The 23,115-nt window shown below is 40.5% G+C and overlaps 1 protein-coding gene across 8 annotated transcripts in view; it reads right to left on the bottom strand.

Moving 5' to 3' along the window:
• ANKRD6 (ankyrin repeat domain 6) overlaps positions 1 to 23,115 on the bottom strand; it is an 88,257-nt gene that overhangs the window by 41,301 nt on the left and 23,841 nt on the right. For 7 of the 8 annotated variants that reach the window (XM_072926636.1, XM_072926640.1, XM_072926643.1 and 4 more), the window contains exon 3: positions 5,567 to 5,708. The exons of the other annotated variant lie outside the window; for it this stretch is intronic. The gene's annotated coding sequence lies outside the window, so the exon portion shown is untranslated. The remainder of the gene's footprint in view (positions 1 to 5,566; positions 5,709 to 23,115) is intronic. 8 annotated transcript variants of the gene reach the window in all.

The following is a 23,115-nucleotide window of genomic DNA, read 5'->3' as shown; positions in this document are numbered from 1 at the left end:
CCCCAAAAGACAGTTAAAAATCAGTCAAAGGTGTAATTGTGAAAGCCAGCAGAAGCTTCATCTGGAAAACAGTAAAGCCCCCCACCAGGTCGAGAACAATGTGCTTTTGATTCACACTTTTCTTCTTTCCTTTACATCATCAATACTATTTTTGGAGTTAGATTTTATACCAACCAGCATTTTGAACTGGGCATCTACATAGACTTTGAGTCTTGAGGAGGTGGGGTGGGGGTGGATTTTTACTGTTTTCATTACATATTTTATTGTGGCAAGTACAATCATTCAGTTTCCACATGGATAGTTGCAGATTCATCACCATAAGCATCGCCACTGTCTGGGACATCTGAAAACATTTTCTGAGCTGTTTTTTTTCTTTTTTTTTTTTCCCCACTTGTTGCTAGTAATTACTTCAACAACGACTATTTAGCAGCCTCCCAGGGAGCATCTGCATGACAGTTGCTCATCAGGCTCCCCACCACAACCAGAGCAGACTGACTGATGTCACTGCTCCGCTGCAGGTGGCCGCCTGCAGCCGGACGGACAGCCAGCCCCGCTCGGCGACAACGCGCAGAGACAGCGGCAGCTTCCCCAGCTGCTCTGTCCAGTCCATCTCCCTTGCCTGGCCTCCACTGCTGGCTGCACTCAATGCAAATCCTCAGCTGCCTGGCAGCTCTCAGGCAATGCCTTGGTACCATCAAAACCAACCTCCAGAGCTGCACCTGCCAGGCAGAACACTCTTGGAGAGAGGCACGGACACAAGGAGACCAGTGATGAAGATCAGAGGCAGTTTCAAGTCATTGCTTAGACACAACTAATCTTGTACAAGAACAATTGTTTTTCTTCCCCTCTTCTCTGCCGTGTAGCCTGACCTTCCTTTATACAACACACAAGTTATATACTTACCACTTTCCATATAACAGGATTTGGGGGGTTTATTTGACTTATCTCATTGAAGTTCCACAGCTTTGTTACTCCCCACTCTTTCAACACCTGCATACACACGCGTCAAAGCCACTCAGTACAAGCAAGCTCAACTCCCAGAAAGCCCTGTCAGTTAGGCGCTATTTACATGACAAAACAATATCTATTGTTTGATAGGGGACAGTGCCAGTGTGCAAACACACATGCATGACATATCTCCTTCCATTTGCATAAAACCAGTTAGGAGATCTTTCCAGCTGACTGCTATTTAACAGAAGTGCCAGAGCCTAACCTTGGGAACGAAGCAGACACATGGCTGTGCTCATGGGAGAGTGGGGATTTTGTGTTACTCTCACACACAGTGGGGCTTCTGGATGGGAGAACTGTCCCTCACTGTCACCTTCTGTGCAGGACCAAATTAAAATGACTGCAGGACCTCACTGTGAGCAGAAAGTGCCATAACCCTTTCCACAACCAACTCCCTCTCCTTCTCCGCTGTTCTTCCTTTTCTGATCCCATAGCATATCCTCTGCTGCAAGGGTTCAGATTATCTTTAGCCTGGACAGTATCTGTCATTCAGTCTGGGGACCCTGCTGCCACGTCAGAGTGCGGGTACAGAGGTCTCCTCCTGCCCATGTATGACCTGAACCCTCTTCCCTACTAGCACAAGCAGCCCCACACCCTCCCAGACACCATGTAACAGTAACTCAGGTTAATACTGCAAAAGACACTCCAGAAAATTTCAAGGAAAACTAACTCCTACACTTACAGACTTTTTCTCAAGGCCAGAAAACACCACTACAATAATCTAATGCCAACCAGCATCAAGGCACAAACTCCTATTTGAGCTAGATCCTATCTTTTCTACACACTATTAAAGATGTGCAGCCAGGTAGTGATCAAGAAATGCTCTGGCTGACACAGCAGAGAAGAAAAGAACACATTTACCAGCTTCAAAATATTTTTCAGCTGGCAAAAGATCACTGGAGATGTTCTTTCTCTTCAAGAAAATCATGACTTAGGAGCTGCCAGCAGCGATGACGCAGCCCCTCCTGTACCCTCACAGCTGATGTCTTGGGAGAGCACTGGGAGATGTGGTGATGTAGGTGAACCAGTGCCACCCAGCTCAGCACTGAATCATGGAGACAACGTGACTACATGAGATGTTTGGACATTGGCACAATATCCCTCAGTTTTGCTCATCTTCTGGCATGAGAGCAAGAGTCTGGCAGGCAGCGTGTCAATTAAAAGCTTAACAAGGCTAAAGCTGAAAGTCAGTGGCTGAAAACTTAGGGATGGAGAGGCCATCTGGGAGAAAGGTGTATTCAGACAAGCAGGGATGGAAGTGCTGAGTATGTCCACTGCAACCCCCAGAGAGTTGCCCCTGTTATGATGCACACCATGACCATCAAGAGATCAAGATTTTTCTGGTTGCCTCCCACCACAGGGTACTGCAACAGCAAGACAAAGCACAAATATCCAGGGATTTGGCACACCCTGGAAAATGGGCAAGTGAGAGAAACTGAGCACAGCAGGGAAGCAGACATGGAGGTCACAATTTTTTTGCATAGAATCACCCCACCAGTCAGCACAGCTAGGACAGTAATTCTCATTTCCTAAACCCATGCACTGATGTCCCAGTGCTGCTGTTGAGAAACTGGATGTAACTCCCAAGAAAAAAACCATTATTGATGAGCTAAATTAGCTGCATCTGATTCACACAGGGAACACTTTAGGAAAGATCCTGCCAGAGGGCTCTCTCTGACCTCAGCAGACTTTGCAAGAGACCTGAAAGAACTAGGGAGCAACTTTAAATCATCTCTGAGGAGATTGTAATAAGGAGAGAAAAGTGTAGGTTCATTGATTTATCCTATCCATGAGTTTAGGATAAAGACAGCAAAGATTCTGATGCAGTGCACAAAGCCTCCATGCTGCACACCTCCCGTGGTGCTCAGTGTTTTGGGTTACACAGCAGCAGCTGAAGGTGACAAAGCTTTTCCTCTTGAGACCATGGGCTCAATACTGCTTTGGTAGCCAAGTCAAGTCAGCCACCAAAACTGCTGTTTCCTGGCTGTGCAGGATCCTACATGACACCCACAGAAGGTCTCTACTCCAATTCTAGTGCAAAGATGTTCATAAATGACAAAATTATTCCAACACATACCAAAGGATGCATTTGTCAGCAGTCTCAGCAAATTGTTTGGACTACCATGTGAAGGCATGTAATATGTGTGCTGGAAGAGGAAATGCCTGCTGGACTGTGAGCCTGGGAAACAGCAGGATCCTTGAGAAGGGCAGTCAGCATCTTTGAAGGGCAGCTGGGTGTCCAGAGGCATCCTGAGATACCACCAAGAAGTAGAAAACCAAGGAACCTATCATCTGAAAAGGTGAAAGAAGTGGGAAAGGTGGAAAAAAGCGGAAACCTCCTGAGAAAACAAGGTTCAACAACTGCCGTTGCCTGTTCCAACTGCAGGAACAGGAAACAGTGGTCTGAGATGTGAGAAATCATCATCGAGTGGCTCTCCCAGATGAAAATCAGAAATTAACAGCACCACTTGGCTGCTGAGGTCAGGGTGTTGTGCATGCTCTAAATTCTCCGTGCCACAGAAAGGACTTACTTCTTACCCAAAATGGAGCTTTATCCTCTGCTTATTTCCTGCACTGCTTGTGGTTTTCCTACACAGGCTGAGCTCCCTGCACAAACTTTCCACACGATCTTCTAGACAAACTCTTTGACCCTCATAAGGGATGTCTGGCTGACTCCCAGCTTCATGACAAGGCTCACCATGGATGTGAGACTCTGCCTGTTATTTTACTGGTGTTCCCCTGGGAGCATTTCTGTACTACAGAATCCCTGAAACCCCTCACGGTCAAAATCTCCTTATTCCTGTAGGCCAGTTAACCCTTCAGGTCAAGACGACCACACAGTTAATAATTCCCTCTGATCTTCTCTACAGATCAACTTCTGCATCCCAGAGCCCCAGAGCTGGGCTTTGTCTTTCCCTGCAACTGCATCAGAGAGATCAAATTCCCTTCCCAGCACACTCCAAATCCTCAGACTTATTCCTGCAGCTTAAACAATAATTCTCTGCCTTGCAGGAATCACAGATCCATTCTTACAGTGTAGTGCTTGCCACTCAACTCAGTGGAGTTTAATCCTCTTGATTTTGGACCTAGTGAAGCTAAATCCCAGTGGATTTTCTCTCCTTTTGAAGTTCCTGCATTTCCTCTCTATTACACCCTCCCACACTGCTTAGAGGTCCTTTATATCCCACCATCCCATTAGTGAATTAAGAGTTAAATGCTGTTTCTATTTTTCATTAGCTGGAGTCACCAAGAAGAACACAACTGAGTGTGATGAGCCCAGTGGTCCTGTTTTAACACTCATTTCTCTGTAGTTACACAAGCAGGAGGGGCAGAAATAGTAATTTCCAAAAACTTGCAGAACCAAAACCCACAAACATTTCAGGCAGCAACAGAGAAGGGTTTCTACCTGGAAACCCATTTGTATTTTATTAAAGGATTATTACATCCTGTTTTACGACCTGCCGCAGTCCCCTCAGGAACAAAGCAATTACTTTCATTAGCAGCATCCGCAATATAAAGTACCAAAATAAGTCAAATCTTTGAGAAAAACAAGTCTGGGGGATAAAAATAACTTTTAAAATAAAACTAAAAAATAAGGTGGTTTGGACACATTCTATGGGCTATATGCATCACACCAGATTGCATTTTCTGTTGCTTTACTGTATTGTGCTATTAACTTGAAGATATCTTCATGCTGATGGCATGGCTGATCATGCTTTCATGTTGGCTTGCAAGGGTGACAGTAGACAGCTGTGCAGGGATTATCTCAATGGAAAAATCTCTGGTGAGGCCAGAAGGTGCACTGGTGGTAGCACGATAATGAGGGATGCTTTATGAGGGAAACTACTCTCCTTGGACACTGACAGTTAATAGTTCTCAAATAACTCACTCACCTTTCCAATCAGAGGTGTCCATCATGGAAGCTGAGGACAGTGGGACCAAAAAGCTGGAGTAACCATCTGAAGCAAGCACTCTAACTTACCATGGGAAAACACTCAGATTGAAAAAGAAATTTAGAAATGAACCGGTGCAGAAAGTATCAGCAAATCTGAGTAATGAACTCTTGGCTCTAATTTTCTAAGCCCTAGTCAGTGACCCCACAAGACCAGCTAGTCCTCCAGCACTGAGAGTGCCTTGTTTTCCAGAAACAATGAAACACTTTACTGCATGGAAAGCCTCTCCTTGTGCAGAGGATGGGGCTTCCTAGGGGGACAGTCTGTGACTTTTTCTTGAAGAACTCAAGCTAGCTAAGCTAGCCTCCTGCTCAGGGAAATCCCATTTCAGTGGCATGTTTTAAAGACCTCAAGCCACTGGTCATCAAAAATGGAGCTCAACAGAGGTGTACAAGGACAGCATAGGAGGCAAGGAGCTACAAACTCCAAAGAACACAACAGTGTAACATAAATACCATAACCCAGAGCCACAGGTTCAGTCCAAGCTCGTCACAATCCCTAGTTACCCAGGAACTAGAATGCATTTCTAAAATGCAAAATTCCATGGCATTATTTTATACATTTTAGAAAAAAATTTGGAAAGGTCGCATTTGTTTTTTACTCACTCTTAAAGATCGACAGTTCAGTTTTTTCTGATGAACATTTCATAGCTATGTCTTGCAAGCCAGCCTCTGGAGAAGGACTATGGGGATGCCAGCTTCAATCCTTCCAGAGTTGTCAACAACAGCAAGTCTCTGTACACTGCTCCTGGGTGAGGAGAAACACGTCATAAATGGAGAATTACAGCAGACTGAGAAACACAGAAATTTAGTACCAGTGTTTTCTGCAGCACTCAGCTGCCTGCATACACCTGGGCAAACCCAGGCGTTTCCTCCTAAGGTTTATACACCCACTTCCCATTATAAACAAATTCCAACCACACCTCTCCAGTTTGGCTCCCACTAACTGACCTCTGAAAATAAAATTGTGCAACTCTTACTGCTTTGTAAGGATGAAGAAAATGCAACAGAGACCTTAATTTCTTCCCAGAAATCACGTGACAAATCAATAAAATCAGTAAAGGGACAAGTTCACAACAGTGTTCATGAATGATGGAAGTCACTTGGCCTGCATGAACTTTTGAGAGCTGAAAACTGCTAAGGATAAATAATCTCTCTTGATCTCTGAAGCAGAAATCATTGCTGAAATGCCAGTTCAGTGACTTCAATTAGAAAATGCTGTTGGAAGACCTTACCATCCCTCTTTCCTACTAATTAAAATCACCACATAATTTAGCTGCTTTTGCTATCCTTTTTCCTAATACATTCAGATCAGCAGATGTGTTTAAGTACAAAACCATAAAGGCATTGGAAAACTAAGCACTAGTTATGTCTGTGACTTGACCTTTTGATACTGTTTTGCTGACTAAGTTGTCAATGACAATGTCACTGTCCTGTGAATAGACCTTGCTGTTTCATGTTAATTGGAAATACCAATCTAAATATAAAGAACCAACTAAATAAACTCTATTTAATCTACAGGTAGACTATCAACAGTAACATTCAAGATGATGTTCAAAAAGACATAGCCTAAAGTGAGAATCAAGAAATGGAACTTGGACAGACATCCTCAGAGTTCATCCCTTCTTACAGCTTGGATGAACTTACATGCTACTTCTGTTTAGGAATAAACGGTGTACTTTGAAATCAGGTTCTTAAATGTTTCAGAGGTAGCACAAGTTCCATAGGTTATGTGCTCTTATAATTTCATGTACAAACTGGAAGAATAGAAGGTTCTTAAAAAAAAAACCCAAAAAAACCAAAAAAACAAAACCAACAAAAAACAAACGACAAACATTAATGCAAAACATAATTAAGTCTAATTGAAGATAATTTTATTAGCTGTGTCATTCCATTCACCTCAGCAGGTTCATCGGGAGCAAAGCTAGTGTGATTTCACTTGGGTATCTTATCTCTTATCTGTACTCTTTGAAAACTGCATGCTAACAGAAGTAACGCCACATCAATACGAATAGTCTATCTGGCAAATAGTATCTACAGTATGAAATTAATGCAACATACTGCTAATTTACACATTACTTGTTAAAGACTACTCACAGTCTGAAACTCAGTTCAAAGAAAAGGGTCCAAAAGGTGAACTAGACCCCTGTTCTGTATTTGTGAGGAAAATCAAGAGCAGCAATTGGACAGCATGGGCAGACAGTGTAGGAGGGATCCAGCAGCAATGCCGTGAACAGTTGAAGAGCCCAGGCACGGTACCCAGGGTCTTGATGAGATCACAGAGCGAAAGCACGGGCAGGATTTCAAGAACATCAGAGACTGCACAGAGATGACAGCCGATGTGAGGCTGAGGAGGAAGAGCACATTGTAACCTTTGAGGAGGAAGAGGTGAAAGACACTGCCCAGAATGAAATGTGCAAAGCTGGACTGGAAAAGTCACTGCACCACCAATAACTACTGAGGAATAAGGGGGAGAAGAGAATTGCAGAAGGTATCTGGAAGAGCAAATGTAACTGGTGATGGTCTGGTCCTTTTTCATGATGGAAAAGGTTCAGATGCTGCTTGCAAAGCCAAAGGAATGATACATGAGGGTAGATACTAAGAGAAGAGATGAAAAAGCAATTAAATGGTCTGACATTGTGCATAATCATCAGGGCAACTTGGAAGGGTTAGCAAAGGAGGGCCGGCAAAGAACTTCTGCCTTTGCTGAAGAATGAAATGCTTCTAAGAAAGGAGAAGAGAGTACAAGCAATGAAAAAGCTTCTTTTGCCAGTATTCTCTTCAAAACAATTGCCAAGTTCCTACGCTGAGAGAGAACTGGAGGGAGAAAAAAGAGAATCTCCCAGGGACAAGCCCATGCTGTCAAAAACCTCACTGGGGCTGTAAATATTTATTATAAATTAGTACTTCTTCATAAACTGTCATATTTGCTTAGTGCACATGATTTAAGAAATACACAGATATTTCCCAAAATATGCTCTAGTCCATTACGGAGGAGGTATTTCAAATTTTGTTTTGGTGGGAATAGAAAGTTTATATACTCCTCTATTTTTATCAGCCATGCAAGTCTTTGTTAATTAAGATTATTAACACTTTTTTCCCCCTCCCTGCAATTTTTGATGTATGCACAAATCACTTAAAAAACCAACATTGTAACTGTGATATATAAGGGAGCTTAATCGCTGGGGATCAACAACAAAAATTTAATTATCCACATTAAGGCAAGAATTCTAGTTTACGAAAGCATGACTCTAAAACACTAATAAAGCTGTCCTCATCTTTGAACTGCTGCTATGAGTTTTACACATTTCACTTTAGATTAAATATTGCATTCATTCAATGTGCAGTACTCCTTTGTATGCTGTATGCACACAGAAAAACACACAAAGCTGTACAAACCTGGTTTTAGCCAAACCCATTATTTTTCACACATATTAAGTATATTTTAGCAGCATAAATAGTAGTTATTATATTCTACAAGAGCAATTGTTCCTCTCTAGAACCATCAATGAAATATGTTCAAATACATCAGTTAAATGTTCATATAATTGCATTCAATTAATAAAATGCAAAGCACCTATTTCACTGTCTTTGAAATATTAATATGTTGAGCTCCACCATTCACCTGGTATACCTGGCAAAGTATTTTAAGTGATGTTGGAAAATACAATGAGCTATAAAGCAAAGACTGACAAGGCTAGACAATGTTGATACTGATGCTATATTTATTATTACATTTTTAATCTTCTAAATCCAGAGGAGACAGGTTTGGTTTAACAGTTTGTCAACAGGATAGTATCTTCAAAAATCAGCTGTTCACTGAAAGATGATGTTTTTCCTCAATACTAGGACTGAATAAGCTGGGGTACATATTTTTCAAAATCAGTCCATCATCATTGATCAAACCCTATGTTGGTAAAGCCCACCTAGAGTCCTCCTGAAACACATTTTTTATCTCCTAATGGTGAGAAATCTTTGGTCTGCCATGCTAGAGAAACAGAAGATAAAAATTCCTGAAAAAATGCCAGTCTTACTGAGAAATTAGTTGCAATTAAAGCCTTTCACACATTAGCCGTAAAAAAACAGACACAAAATTATAGCACAAGCAGCAGCAATTTTTTTAAACTGATTATTGGATCGATAGCACAAACCTGTCCTAGTGAAGGGAGGCAAAAGAGAGCTGGCACTGTGCTTTGTAATATATTTGAGGAACAACATTCATAAAGGGTAGTGTGCAGCCATTCGCAGACGGTGCCCATATTTTGTTATTAACCAAATCACTCCAAGCTCTGGATGAAAACACAAACAGATGTTCTGTTTTCTTTGAGACCTTTATGCAAGTCCAGTCCAGTGGGGACATGTTTGTCTCGGGCTGCAGAGCTGCACTCTGCTACCTCCCTGAGAGCTTGGGCCAAGAAAAGATGATTTGTCTATGCAAAACTGAGTAGGAAAAATGGTAGACATGGCTGGGCTGAGTTTAGCACAGAGTATTGGATGGTGCATGTCTGAAGAGCGTTCAATAATGTGCATTATCAGGGCATGACTGGACTCCACTATTAGTGCAAAAAAAGCTGGACTGGGTGATGTTGCAGCAGCCCTCAGTAATGGCAGTAAACTGAGAGCACAGTAAAAACCCCTCTCACACCAGGGCATGGCAGAGAGACCGAGTCTGTGCAAAGAGCCACTGTCATGGCTCATACCTGTTTTCATGTGGCAGCATCCAGAGGGGGAGATAGTAATTGGGTCTCTTTGTTCATTCAGTTCTTAATCTCTCTGTTGAGACTGACAACGGGGGGAGACCATTAGTGTCAGCTCTGCTGGGACTTTCTGTTATTAAGGCTACTTAAGCTTTTCCAAGTAAATTGCATGTGTCAAACTAACAGCACAAAGTGATGGGCAAAAAAGCCATTACACAAATGCTCTCCCTTTCTATTGATCCACCCAGGTGCAAGGGGGAAGGGAAAGACAAAACCCTGGAGACTTCAATTCTCTGCAATTCTCTGCTCCTCCCACTCATTATTTTACACTATTTACAGGCAATACATTAGTAATTCCCTCAATTTCTTTCTCTTGACAGGAGGTTAACACAGAACCCACAAGTCCCTCACAAAGCTTTGCAATAATCACTATGCTGCGTACACCTTGCTGGATAACTTAAATATTGAAAAAGTTTTGATTTAGTTAAATTTCCTTCTACCGTGGATGGAGAAAGGCAAACTGTAATGCAGGCACACGAGCATTCCAGCTGCTTTCTTGCCCCTTCCTCTGACCACAAAGGGACATCACCTCTAATTTTCACACACCTCTACTTAGATGGTGCAAATCTCATATGTAACAACAACCTGGCCATGCTTTAGAAAAAATATTTTGCTATGTCAAGGCTTCCATCTTCTTAGAGAAAGAGCCAAATATTGTTTCTGGGCTGTCTTCTGAACTGTTATTATAGCCTTTAGCTCCCATCTGAGGGTACAGGATTCCCAGCACCTTTTAACCACCATTCATTTTGGTGTCATTAAATCAGAAAAGCCATTCCTGGTGCCACCTTCACCATATCTAACCTTACATATGCAAAACCTCAAGTAGAAAATAAGTATGATCCTTGACCTTATTACATCACAGGGAATTTGCTGTTAACTTTGATTGTTTCACTCAAACTCCTGATACCCAGAGAGCTATAAGACTTGTTACTGTTCATATTTACAAACAGCTTTAAATCTCTAGGCTACTTTTTGGATCTTGGAATATTTAGTCTGTGGATCTTGATCTATAACAGTATGCTGAAGAATTCTTTCTGCTAGGTGTAATGTTTGTTATTAAAATCCATGTAGGCTCTTTGAGGCAAACAGGGATTTCCACCCTGCAATACAACTACAAAATATGAATTGTAAAAGGAACAGTTTTTAATTCATATATGGGTTCAACTGAACTATGGCATTTCTCCATTATATCTTACTTCCCTCTCTTTTGCTAGTTTCTTTACTGCTTTTCAGAAGAAAATTAAATGAAAAGGGGAAGAAAGTATAGGGGAAGTTTAAGCAGATAGAACTTACTCCATTTAAAGTTAGGGATGCCAAAGGAAAGACAATTCAGCTACCTGCAAAGCCACTGTAGGGCACACACATTAAAACCAGATAATGTGACAGGCTCCAAGGCACAGGCACCAGAGAATCACTATGATTCTTGCAGGAAAACAAATCTATATTTATGAACTCACTGGCTGTTTATTTGTTCTCTGTTTAGAAGTTTCATGATGAGCACAAGTACGTGCATCACTGTTTCGTTAAGTACCCTGACATTTTAGCTGGATGTTTCAAACAGATTTATGTCCCTCCATCCAAAGGGGGCGAAAAGAGAGGCAAAGATGAACAAAGGGCTCTGGAGCACTGTGACCGTGGGAATGAGGTGCCCTCCACATGAAAACAGAAGAGCTCTTTAGATAACAGAATGGACAGCCTATGAAATGGCACTTACTCAGCTTTCTCTAAAGATGGGGAGTTTTAGGACCACCATGTGTAGGAATTAATTCAAACTAATGAACAGGCTGTTAGATTTTTCCTCTAGAAGAATCTGCCGGCCGCACTGCCCCACCTCTCTCCCTCACCATGATCCTTCAGGAAAGACAAGGAACTGGGGATGCATATGCAGAGGTAGCCCAGACTCATTCTCTTCAATGACTGCAGAGCATGCTTATGGAGAAAGAAACAGAAGGCAATCCATGCTAGGCACTTAATTTGGAGATTCTAAACATCCCTTTGGAGGAAAAATGTCTCTTTCCATTCCCTAAAAGAGAGCCCCAGGCAGACAGGTTGGTTTAAGAGTCAGATGTCCAAATTTGAATAGTCTGATGTTTCAACTAACGCCTGAAAGACTTGACAAAATGACCTGTTCACTTTCTCACATTCATTCCAAATCATCATGTTTAAAATATATTAGCAAATACAGGAATTACTTTTCCTCACCTAATTGAAACTAAAAAGCATACTTTTTGTGTATGTTTGTGAGGGCACTAGATTAGTCCCATTTCAGTTTTGGATATTGAAATCCCAAATATGGGATTCAGTCTCGGTGGTAGTTCCCACTGTACTGCCACTAGTGACCATTTCTGGACTTTGCACAAGAAGCCAGCTCGGAGCAGATGCACAGGTACATGTGGACAGGCAAGGCAGGTCTATCAGAAGGCACACCCACTGTGCTGCCGACTGCATACCTGCTCAGCACACTGCCTGCTTCCCATCTGTGGCACAAATAAAAAGGGCAAAGAGCTCAAAATCAGCTAACACAACTGGATAGCTACAACCTGGATATCTTAAAAAAAAAAAAAAAAAAACAAAACCTAAAAATATCCCAAATACCTTGTGTTTTATTTGTGCTCTTAAGAGTAAGCTCCAATAGAAACAGGAGAAGGAAAGAAAAAAATTGTCAGGAGCTGAAACTGAAATGTTCAAAAGAAAATAATATATGTAATTTAAGTCTTTTTGTGGGGTTTTGTGAGTTTTTACATGCACCAATTATTTTCAAGATCTTATTAATTATGTACACTCTGAGTATATATTTCTATAATACAGTCAAACAGCCATTAATTTTGTTAAGTCATTCATGCACATGAACGAAAACCAGGAAACCCATACCATCATTTCATGTGAAGGTCTTCAACCACAACATTTGTCAAAGGTTTTACTCTAAAACTCTTACTAAATGTTTAAAGAAGCTTAACGGAGATACTGTCTGACTCCTGTTCCCTGCTCATCTGCACAGGAGGGCAATTTCCCTTTCACACACAGACAAGGATGAAGCCTCTGTTGACTTAGGTGGTCTAATAGAAAAAGCCGGATAAATGTTTTTGCAGAATGAAAGAGAAAGAAAAAAAACAAGTATCTCTGCGGTGGTTTTGTCAGACTTTTTGACTTCTGATAACAATCAAAACAAGTGTGATGATTTTAGATGCCTACCAAAGCAGCACAAACTACATGGAATAAAGAAGCCAGGTACTGAGATATACTCTAGTTCCCTCTCATCTACTCAGGATTGCTGTACGGTATGTAGCAATGAAGAAATTTGATTCTTTATTCAGCTGTAACATAAAACAATGTATATGATAAAAAACAAGAAATAAAATTTCCTTGACAAAAAAGAACCCATATGGAATTTCTGAAAGTGACTCCATAAACAAAAACCAGTGATTTAATAGCAAAGCAATTTAAATATCCACATATTTTTCACAAATCGAGGTAAAAACCATTTGATTAGTCATCTTGTTTGTAATCAAAATCAAGAAGGAAAATACTGCCTGAAAGTATTACGTAAGAGTATCCCATATCTGGGCTCTCATCTCATTAAGAGGGAGAAGTGCAGCAGCCAACAGCTATCCAGGCTGTCGCCAGCTGCAGTCCCTGGCAGAGGAACTGGATGTGACCAAAGCAAAGCAGCTCACTTGTAAACCCACCCCAGCCATAGAGCAAATAATTCTGAACATCTAATCCCTACCAGCAGCTAAATGGACACACAGCTGGGCTGATGTTTTGCCATTTCAACCCAGGAATAATACCTCCCACAACTGCAACAGAAAAAAAACCCCAAACAATTTCACTCAGCTTCACACCTTCTGAAAATGACCCAACATGCCCTTTTTATGTCCAAAAAGAAGATTCCTTAAGAGTTTTTTTTTGAGCAGCAGATTTAACTGGAATGTAAGTAAGGCATTGGGAGGAACTGGTTTAATTTTAAGAACTAATTTTACATGTCATTTTAAAAATGTGAAATCTTGGCATCTCTGGTAATAAAGACACAATCACTTGCAACAAAATATAAATTTTTCAATAAAAATTGACAGTTCTACTTTGTAACCAAAAAGTACTGTATTTTCACAAATATCTACTCAGGACAAAGAAGAGTATTAGAAAGCGTGAATTGTTTGGTGTATTTTTTATACAATATGACTGTTACTTCTCAATATTGTGCAGAGCTGTTTATAGAGGGAATGATACTTCAATTTAAATGACGAAAAATACCGGGTTTTATTAATTATTCTGAGCCACTTTAAAGACTGTTATAAGAAAAAAAATCTACATGTAACATTTTTCTTTCTGATAATTCACTGATTGTTTTGGGGTTTGGTGCATTTAGAAGGGTTTTTTTAAATTTTATTTTTAACTCTAAGTACCCACTATATGTCAAAATATACTTTGAAGAAATCCCGTACCAGCTCCACTTTGCTACACAATCTTAAAAACAACATGATTAGCTAACAAGGTTCTGAAATGTTTCATATAGGACATATCAAGTAACTTTTGACACAGTCAACAAATAAAATTCATATTAATGGAGCATACATATACTTGAAGCATCTGATATGAAACAGTTAAAAGAAAAACATTCATTAAAGGATTTTTCCAAATCAAGTCAAGGACCTTCAAAAGGATAAAGATCAAAAGAGGACTAGAAAGCATTTCTCAAATTAAGCTGCACATTGCACAACAAACACCTGCACCATCGTCACAGACACCTGCAAGCTCCAAAGCCAAAGTCCAGTCAAGAGAGAAGAAAGCAAAGATCACAGTACTGGTGTCATGCCTGCTGCTAATCACCTACTATCAAGCAAAATAGTTGTGCAAAACCACCTTCTTAGGAGGAAAAAAAAAAAAAAACCAAAAAAAACAGGAGGAAAAAAAATATAAGTACATCTGCCTCTGTATCTATCTCTGCATGCTAGATCTCTCATTAGACACTTTCATCCAAGTACACAAGATACTCTAATTGCTACCTGCCAAGGTTTACAAGTGAATTACAGAGATTTCACTTCCTTGCCTTCCCTCAGAGCTGACAGTTCATCAGGGACACCTCAGCGGAGAATGGGCTCCCCTGATGCTGTGCGGTCCTGAGAGCAGCGGCTCCAGTTCCTGAAAGGTCTCTTCTTAGCACCTTAGTCTTCCTAGCTTCCACTTCTTTTCCAAAGAGGCCCACAATGCATTATTCCCCACCCTGCAACCCAACAGAGAAGGAGAAGGAACCCTCTGTGCAGGATAATTCCAGATTATATTTAGCCCAGTCTGATCTTATGCTCTGTAATTTGGGCAACAAATGACTGGCTCCACTGAAGGTGGGGGAGAAGAGCACATGCCCCAGTGTGCCTGATCCTGCTCTAAGTAAATCAACTAATCCCCTTCTGAACTACTTGAGTCCTCCAAAGCAATTATTTTAGAAAACAGACAAGACATCAGTCAGTCTGCCTTATCAATATTCAGACATTTCCATACGGCTCTTGGATAAACTCTCAGCTATTTCTTTTGTGCCCTCACTGATAACCACCTAACGCACAGAGTTGCATCTCAGGGCATGCAGGGCTGTGCACAGCTTTGGACATCTCCAGCAGAAAGAGCCAGCAGTCCCTGGCTGCATCAGGTGGTTAGCACACAGCAACAGGACTCAGCACAAACAGAGACAGAGAGAAGGAGAGTTACAGGGAAACAAAAAAAAATGAGCATTAGAGGTTCCTGATAAATCTACAGCATCATAAAAGCTGCAGAGACAAGAGACATCAGCTGTCAAAGCCTCCTGTAGGGCTACGCTAAGTAGGCAGACAAGAGACGTGGTTATAGCTGCCATTCATCAAGCCTCGGCATCACCAACGCAGAGAAGAGGAGAGTAAAGACAAAGTTCAGACGTCAACTTAAATTCTGTTTTCAAACTTCAGTCCTTCCGTGTAACATAATATCATAAGAAAAGGGAGCAAACAGTTCATCTGCCAAAAGCTTGTCTAATTACCGTGAATTTGTTTGCTTCACATTTCTTGAATTCCTTTCTCTTTGCCAGACAATTGACTAAGAAATACTCCTTTCCTCAAAAAAGCACTGAAGCAGAATAAATAGAACTAATATAAACTGGCAGCTGTAAATTAATCTATGTAGTAGGCAGCCTGGAAGGCTTTGTTCATCCCCACAGCTTTGTCAGCTACAAACCACAGGAAACAAAAACAACCCCAAATACTCATGCACATCCGCACACTGTTCATTAAACAGCAGCACTAATACTTAATCTCACCAGATGCTGGTATGAAACAAGCAGCCCAGTCTCAGTGCACACAAGTGGTGGTGTGCCAAACAAGAGCTCTTACAGCGCTGGCACAATTGTCTGAAAAATAAGCAGCCATACACGCCTGCGTGCACAAGCCAGCAAGCGAGCCAGTGCTCCCATTGCTGCCTCAGTTCCTTCAAAGGCTCTCCCACTTTTTAAACTGGTAGCATTTGAGCCTGTAACAAACAGATTACAGAGTAAATTTATGTTCTGTTTTTCCAAATTGATCCCTTGTGCCCCCAATTTATATTCATGCACCCCCAATTTATATTAATGCACTCTGAATGAAGAATTTTGAGTGATTATACCTATTTTTGTCGTATTTATTTTCCCATTCTTGTCAATTTATAAGAAGCTGAACCTAAGAAAAAGGATGGAGTTTGCACAGTGAAGCACCCTAATTTATCACCTCTTTGTAAGGAGAAGAAACCCACAGCTGTTCTGTAACAGCTAGTATAGAACAAGGTTATTCCTCAAATATATCTCAAACATGTTATTACATCTTAATCACTCTGCAACTATACAAAAAATGCTTATCAAAACCTCTGATGAGCAATTTTATAAGTCTTCCTTTAGCACTGATCTGGGAATGAAAACATAAACAAAGAGGGCTGACTCTAAATGTTTAGTACATTCAGGTGATAATATTTGCCTCAGAGATACATTATCCAACATAAAAATCTATAGTTTTATTCAGCATAAATAGAAAAATATGTTAATTTGAACCATTCAGATATAAGCTCCTGTGCTCTTCACGGGGAAAGGCAAAGTCAGTAAAAGTAATTTGGGTTTTTTAAAACTCTCTCTTGATTTATGGTATCATATGGAGAAAAAAAATCTTTGTATATAACTGTTCATATTACATACTGCAGTATTCAAATATCATGGGGAAAAGCAATCAAAATAAACCAGAGTCTTCTCCTTCCCTGCCATTTAAATGTATTTCATTCAGGAAAGTAACCTCTGGCTCATTACTTGCAGCAGCAGCATCACTAAGAGTGTGTCACAGCTCATTTGCCAGAGCTGAAAGACTGAAGCTCATTCTGTGCTGGAGACAACCCTCCAGAAACAAAGTGTACAGATGCTTGTGGAAACACCCTCTCTATGAGGTCTTAGTTTTGGGTTCTTGATCTGTAGCACCACTACCAAAGAAAGTTGACAGTTTCAGTTTACCCATGTAACAATGCATTAAAAAAATTAATACTGAAACTTAGTTATTAACCAGGTCAATTTATATAGCAGTAGAATAAGGTTCTCAGGGAGGTGCTGGGATAATAAAAACTTTACTATGCTGAAACACTAAAAACAGAAGTAAAACCAACTGAAAGAAAAAGGAAGGCACATTCTGGCCACTGCCACCTTATGGTTTGGAGCGGATCCAGTAAATTTTGAAGGCAGAACCTCCACAGCAGTGGACAGACAAGTATCTTCCACTGAGAAAGCACTCACAAAGCACCTGTCCAAGTACATTTGCCTCATTCATGTTCATTTTACCTGAACTCATCTTGAACTACAGTTGCTGGGGGCTTTTTTTTTTTTTTTTTTTTTTTGATCCTTCTGTCAGAAACTTGAATGACAAAACTACAAGACCACCAGAGTTGAGCACGGAGACCAAGAAGGTGAGCAAAGCAAAACTTTCCTTACCAACTTTATATATACATTTGACACATTTATCTATATATCAAATATATTTATATATGTATGGTTTTATTCACATTACTTTCTAGACTCTGCATTATAGTTTATAGATACCATGGTGATTTTTCCCTTCTCCTCCTGTTCTGTAACACCACGTATCACACTGAACCTGATGACCCTGCTCAGGGTACCTTTGGCATGTATTCCTATAGCTAGGCTCTAGCCAGCTCCAAACCCTGCATCCCCAAGCTCCAGGGGTAAGGCAAGCCCTGGCCACACTGGTCTCACCACCAGGGAGACTGCACATAACCATCCTGCCATTCCAGAAGAAAGCTTCTGCTCCACATCAAATCCCCTCCAGTAACAGCTGGACCTGAAATGTCTCCTCCAGGCAACTCCCACCTCTCTTTGCATCAGCAGTCTCTCCACACCGCCCTGGCACAGGAAAAGCGTGGGTCCAAGAGAGCTTGGTTTTGGTTTGGCTTTGCACCATAGATCTTGTGCTTGTGCTCCCAACCAGGTTGAAGGGAACTGCAGCAAGCCACAGATACCAGCCCTGGCATGACCTGCAGCTGCTCAGCTGGGAGGCAGCAGGGAGAGGACAGCAGAAAAGTACTTGTGGATCTCTAATCCCAGGTGAACTGATGCACATATTCACCCTCTCTGTGTCTGGAAGGACTGCATCACTAAAAAGTGGAGAAAACCTTGGAGATAAGGGCTAAAAGGGCTACAGCGAATGATCAACATACCCATTGCTATTTGTAAATTGTGCAATTCCTTATGGGAAGGATTATGTCCCCAGAGCACCATGCTGTGGCCAAAAGACAACTCCACACCCTTCCCTGGAGTGCCTCCCTGGATAATCCCCAGCAAAAAAATGCTCCCCCATCCAACGGTGCTGTCAAGTGCTGATGGAAACAGTAGCTTGCAGGAGCTAAACTATTTCCAACCTTAAAAGGCAAACCCCCCCACAACTCCAGGCCACCACATCCCTTCACTGAAACATAAACACAAAACAAAATTACCTATGAACTGCAACTGTGTTTCTTTCTCCTACATGTGTGTGCACGTACATGCATGTGCATATATATATATATATATATATATATATATATATATATATAGCACTGTCAGAGGCTTCTACCAGCAGCTGCAGAAGACAAATGATTCCCCCATCTAATCCCCTCCCCATGTGGGAAAATAGCTCGTTTTACCAGCTGAATGCATGCTATATATTTTCAGTATTTATATGTATCATTAGACATTCTTTTCTCTGTGTCATGAATGAATTGGGGAAGAGTCACTGATTTCTAATGAGGAAGAGCAGAAAGGCAGGGTGACAATAAAAGGACCCTGTATTAATCAAATGTCCACCCCAGACAGGAATTCCAAGGCCTTAATCTCTGTCTGGGAGAAGTGTTGCTTAAAGCTTTCACTCAAAGAGAAAAGGAGAGATTTCACATGGCAGGTGCTACACTTGCTGCAGCAGTGTAAAACTCTATTATTCCACATTTATGGTGAACATTAAAAGAGAAAGAAGAAGAAAGGAAACAATACAAGCAGCAGCCTCAATGCAGAGGGAAATGGGAAGGAATGGGATTCCTTGCTAAATTCTCACATCAGTATGCATTAACAAATTTAAACAGACTGAACAACATGATGGGCCAGCACACTTATTCTTCATCTGTAAGCAACTCAGATGAGGCCACATTTTGTTCTGGCACTGGTCCCCATATGACTGGTGGTGCTCATGCAGGACAGAGACAGAGCATCAGAAAACAGGAGTCTGCACAGCTCCATGGCACAGCCTTGCCTTCACATCCATTGAGCTGGGAGCCCGTTTTCATCTCTTCCCTAGAGGATGTTCCTGCCTCTTGGTGAAGCAGCACAGGCCTCTTCTGTACCCATTCAAATGCACTGCTAGTGCAAAACATTTCCCTGCTCGTGGAATCTGAAAGAGCCTCTGTAAACCTCCCTCCCTCATCTACTTTTCAAACCCAAGGAGAAAATGTCTTGCCTTTCTTGCCTGAGCAAGAATGTCCCTCTGTAACAGAATTACTTAAGTGAAGTGTTTTAGCATAAAAATTGTGTGGAAGATTCTTAAAAATTACCTGCCAAAGAAAATATATCCTCTGTCCCTGCAATATTAAATTACATATTTAGTTGAGGAGAATTAAAGCTCCTGTTTATTACTTGTATTAGAAATTCATGTCTTGCCTCTCCTGGGATGCCACATGAATGACTGGAAAGGTGATGTCAGAGTAAGCATCACAGCAAAAGTGCCAAAGGAAAGGAAAAACCCTTTCTGTTACTTTGTTTTGATTTGGATTATGTTCAGGAAGATGCATCACTTCAGTACAATTGCCAAAGTGCTTCCTGCATCATACCAGCCTGCAGCCTAGAGCTGGATATTGCCCATCCTGACCACGCCGGCTCTCCATGGAGACCTCCAGCACACTCAGAGAAGACAGTGGTGTTTGAAACATTGCTAAAATGAAAAGTAAAGCAACCAAGAGAAACAGCAGACCATTTCAGACTTGCTGAAATAAAATTATATAGTTTTCTTCTTTCATTCACAGATGAAATTAAGATACAAGCAAATAAAGCATTGAGTTGGATTCCTAGACCTGGTGAGGTGTTTGCAGATCCTAATCTGCCCAATCATCAGCCTCATAAAACACACAAGTAACACTAACACTCACATCTCATGGACTAATCTCTAAAATTTACACAAATTTACAGCTCTTCAGCTCAAATTCTTCACCATGATTTCAGTATGTTCGCCCAGCTGTAGCAAACGTATCCTGCACCTTATATTTCTCTCCTATTGTTTCATTGAAGTCTGTCTCCTTCCTCATCACTCTTCCCTAAAAGCAGCTTACTGTTTTCATTTAAAATATAAACAATGCTACTTAACCAGCAATCATGTTCATGTCCGCAAAATAATACTACAGTCATTCAATTCTCACACAATATATAAGTAGATGCCTTAACTCCCTAGGCCAGGTACCCTTTCCAAAGTCATGCCACAGTTTACAATAAAAGAACACTGCAGCTACAGCAGTCATAGGGTAACATCAGGGAAAATTACCAGAAAGTTCTGACAAAGATATATGCATTTACTATTTAAATATCCAGCAACAATTATGTTGCAGCAAAAGAACTGTTTTACCTTCAGAAACTAGCACAAACATTCATTTATGGAATTTAGGAAATCAAGCTTAGGTCATTGTTATCCAACCCCATCTTATCCAGAAAAGGAATTATGTACATTATGAAGGATCATATGGAGTCAAGGGAGAGACAGTTTTCCTTCCTTCTCTTCCCTAGCCATACACATCTAGCCACTGTGTGAGGCCGGGAGGAGGAGCTTTTTGGTCCAGCTAAGCCAATATACCTGCTCATTTTCCTGCCTTGTCTTGTTATACCAAAGAAAGCCCATGAGAGAAAATAAGGAGGAGGTCAGGACATTCTGGAAAATATTATCAATTAAAATGCCCAGCCAATGTCTCTACACCTGTTTGGGTTTGTATTTATAAACTTGCTGAGAAGAGAGAAAATTGACAAATTCCACAAAGGAAGGTCAAGATTGTCATTAAAAAGGTAAAAAGAAGAAAACATAAAAAAAAAAAAATTACAAACAGCCACCCTGCGCTTACCACCCAGAAATAAATGGTTAAACAGCCACAAGTAGAATACAAGAATGAAAGTAAGATAAAAAACCTCTAACAGCACAAAATATAATCAAAAATTATGTCTGATCCAATATTTCTCTTTGACAGAGTAACTTCTCAGTAGGCAAAAAGAAGAGCAGTGTATGCATCTTGAATTCAATAAGGCTTTTGACAATGACACATGAACTAAGAAAATACAACCTGTGAATGCAAGCTAGGTGCCCAAGTGGTTTAGAAAATCAATAGCTCAGCAGTTTTCTCTGAAAGTTTCTTTATCAAACTGTCCTGAAATTTCTGATAGGCTCCTATATATGCATATGCTGGGTACAGTTTTGTTCAACAGTCTCATTTGGGATCAAGGAAACAGACATGACACTTGTGAAATCTGTCTCTAACATCAGAATGGGTGAAATTTCAAGTTCTTTAGAGAGAGGTCACTTTTCAAAGTCATTTCATATTGCAGAAATGGTCTGGAATAAAGAGGAGGCAATCAATAAAGTGCAAAGTTCCACATACAGGAATAATCAACTGTAAAAATGCAAAAATAGGAATGACCTGACTAAGCAGGAATACTGGAGGAAACCACTTGTTAGACACAGTGAACCAAAACCTAAATGAAATAAAGAATACAGTGCTGAAGGACAAAACATACCTCTCAGGCTGGACATGTTAGTAGTGTCTAGAGAACTGTTGGTTCTAGTAGACAAAGGAAGAAAAATGCACAGGCTTTTTGTGTGAATAAGATATGCCAGTGTGACTTAGATTGTGATTTAAAACCAATTTTATTAAACTGACGTAAAAAAGAAAGTGATGTTGTTGTAACGTAGCCCATGTTTAATTAATTTAGCATAGCTTGATAAAGAAATCTTAGACTATTTATCAGTTACTCATGTTCCCCCAGTACTTTTGAGTACTTCGCCTCAAAAATGGGACTAAGTCAAGTATGAAAACTGATAATGTATATTTCTCACTTTATTCACTTTGAAAGTGACCACTAGACCATACCAAATTACAGTAAAACTCACCAGTGAGTTTTCTGAGAGAAGCAACTTCTACATCATCCCATTTTTGATAACCAAATTACTTTAAAAATGTACATGAAAAGCTGAGCACTTGCAGTTGTTAATGGGAAACTGAGTGAGATGAAACAGTCCCAGTGCTGAACCTCTCCAGTGTTAACTCCAAACCAGCAAAGGTTTCACCACTTTCTACAAAGCTAAACAGCTTTTCCATTTCAGAAATAAATTTTAATCACTTTTATGTGGGAAAACTCATTTTATTGTACCTTATATTTTACAACTAGAAGCATTCAGCATACAGGACCATTGTATTTATCACTATTAAAATCTCAAAAATATGAAAACCTCCTTTAGCAAGCTGACAATTGCCATTCTTCTTACAGTGGAATAAGGTGCTCTTGCACTTTGACTATTACAGAAAAATGTGCAATTCCAATTAAGCATAATCCCCTGCTGACAACACCACCATCACTTGTCCAGTACAGTAAGAGACATCAGGGGATTTTCAACAGTCACAGACACCATGATATTTTCTTTTTTCTCTGCTCTGGGAAACATTCAATCTCTAAATATAATAGTGTCCACAATTACGTAAATAAGAAATAATCCTGAAGACCCTATTCTCCATAGACAACAGCAGTTACAAACTCTGAAGTCTTTCTTAATAAGCAGCATATCCATATCCCACGGTATTATTATTGAGCACATTTATGATACCAGAACAAGCAATGTCCTGCCTATGTTATAACCATGA

This window comes from Taeniopygia guttata, chromosome 3 (genome assembly GCF_048771995.1).
Source record: "Taeniopygia guttata chromosome 3, bTaeGut7.mat, whole genome shotgun sequence".
Taxonomy (NCBI): Eukaryota; Metazoa; Chordata; class Aves; order Passeriformes; family Estrildidae; genus Taeniopygia; species Taeniopygia guttata.
The sequence above is the reverse complement of the archived record's forward strand: the minus strand, read 5'-3'. Positions and strand labels throughout refer to the sequence as shown.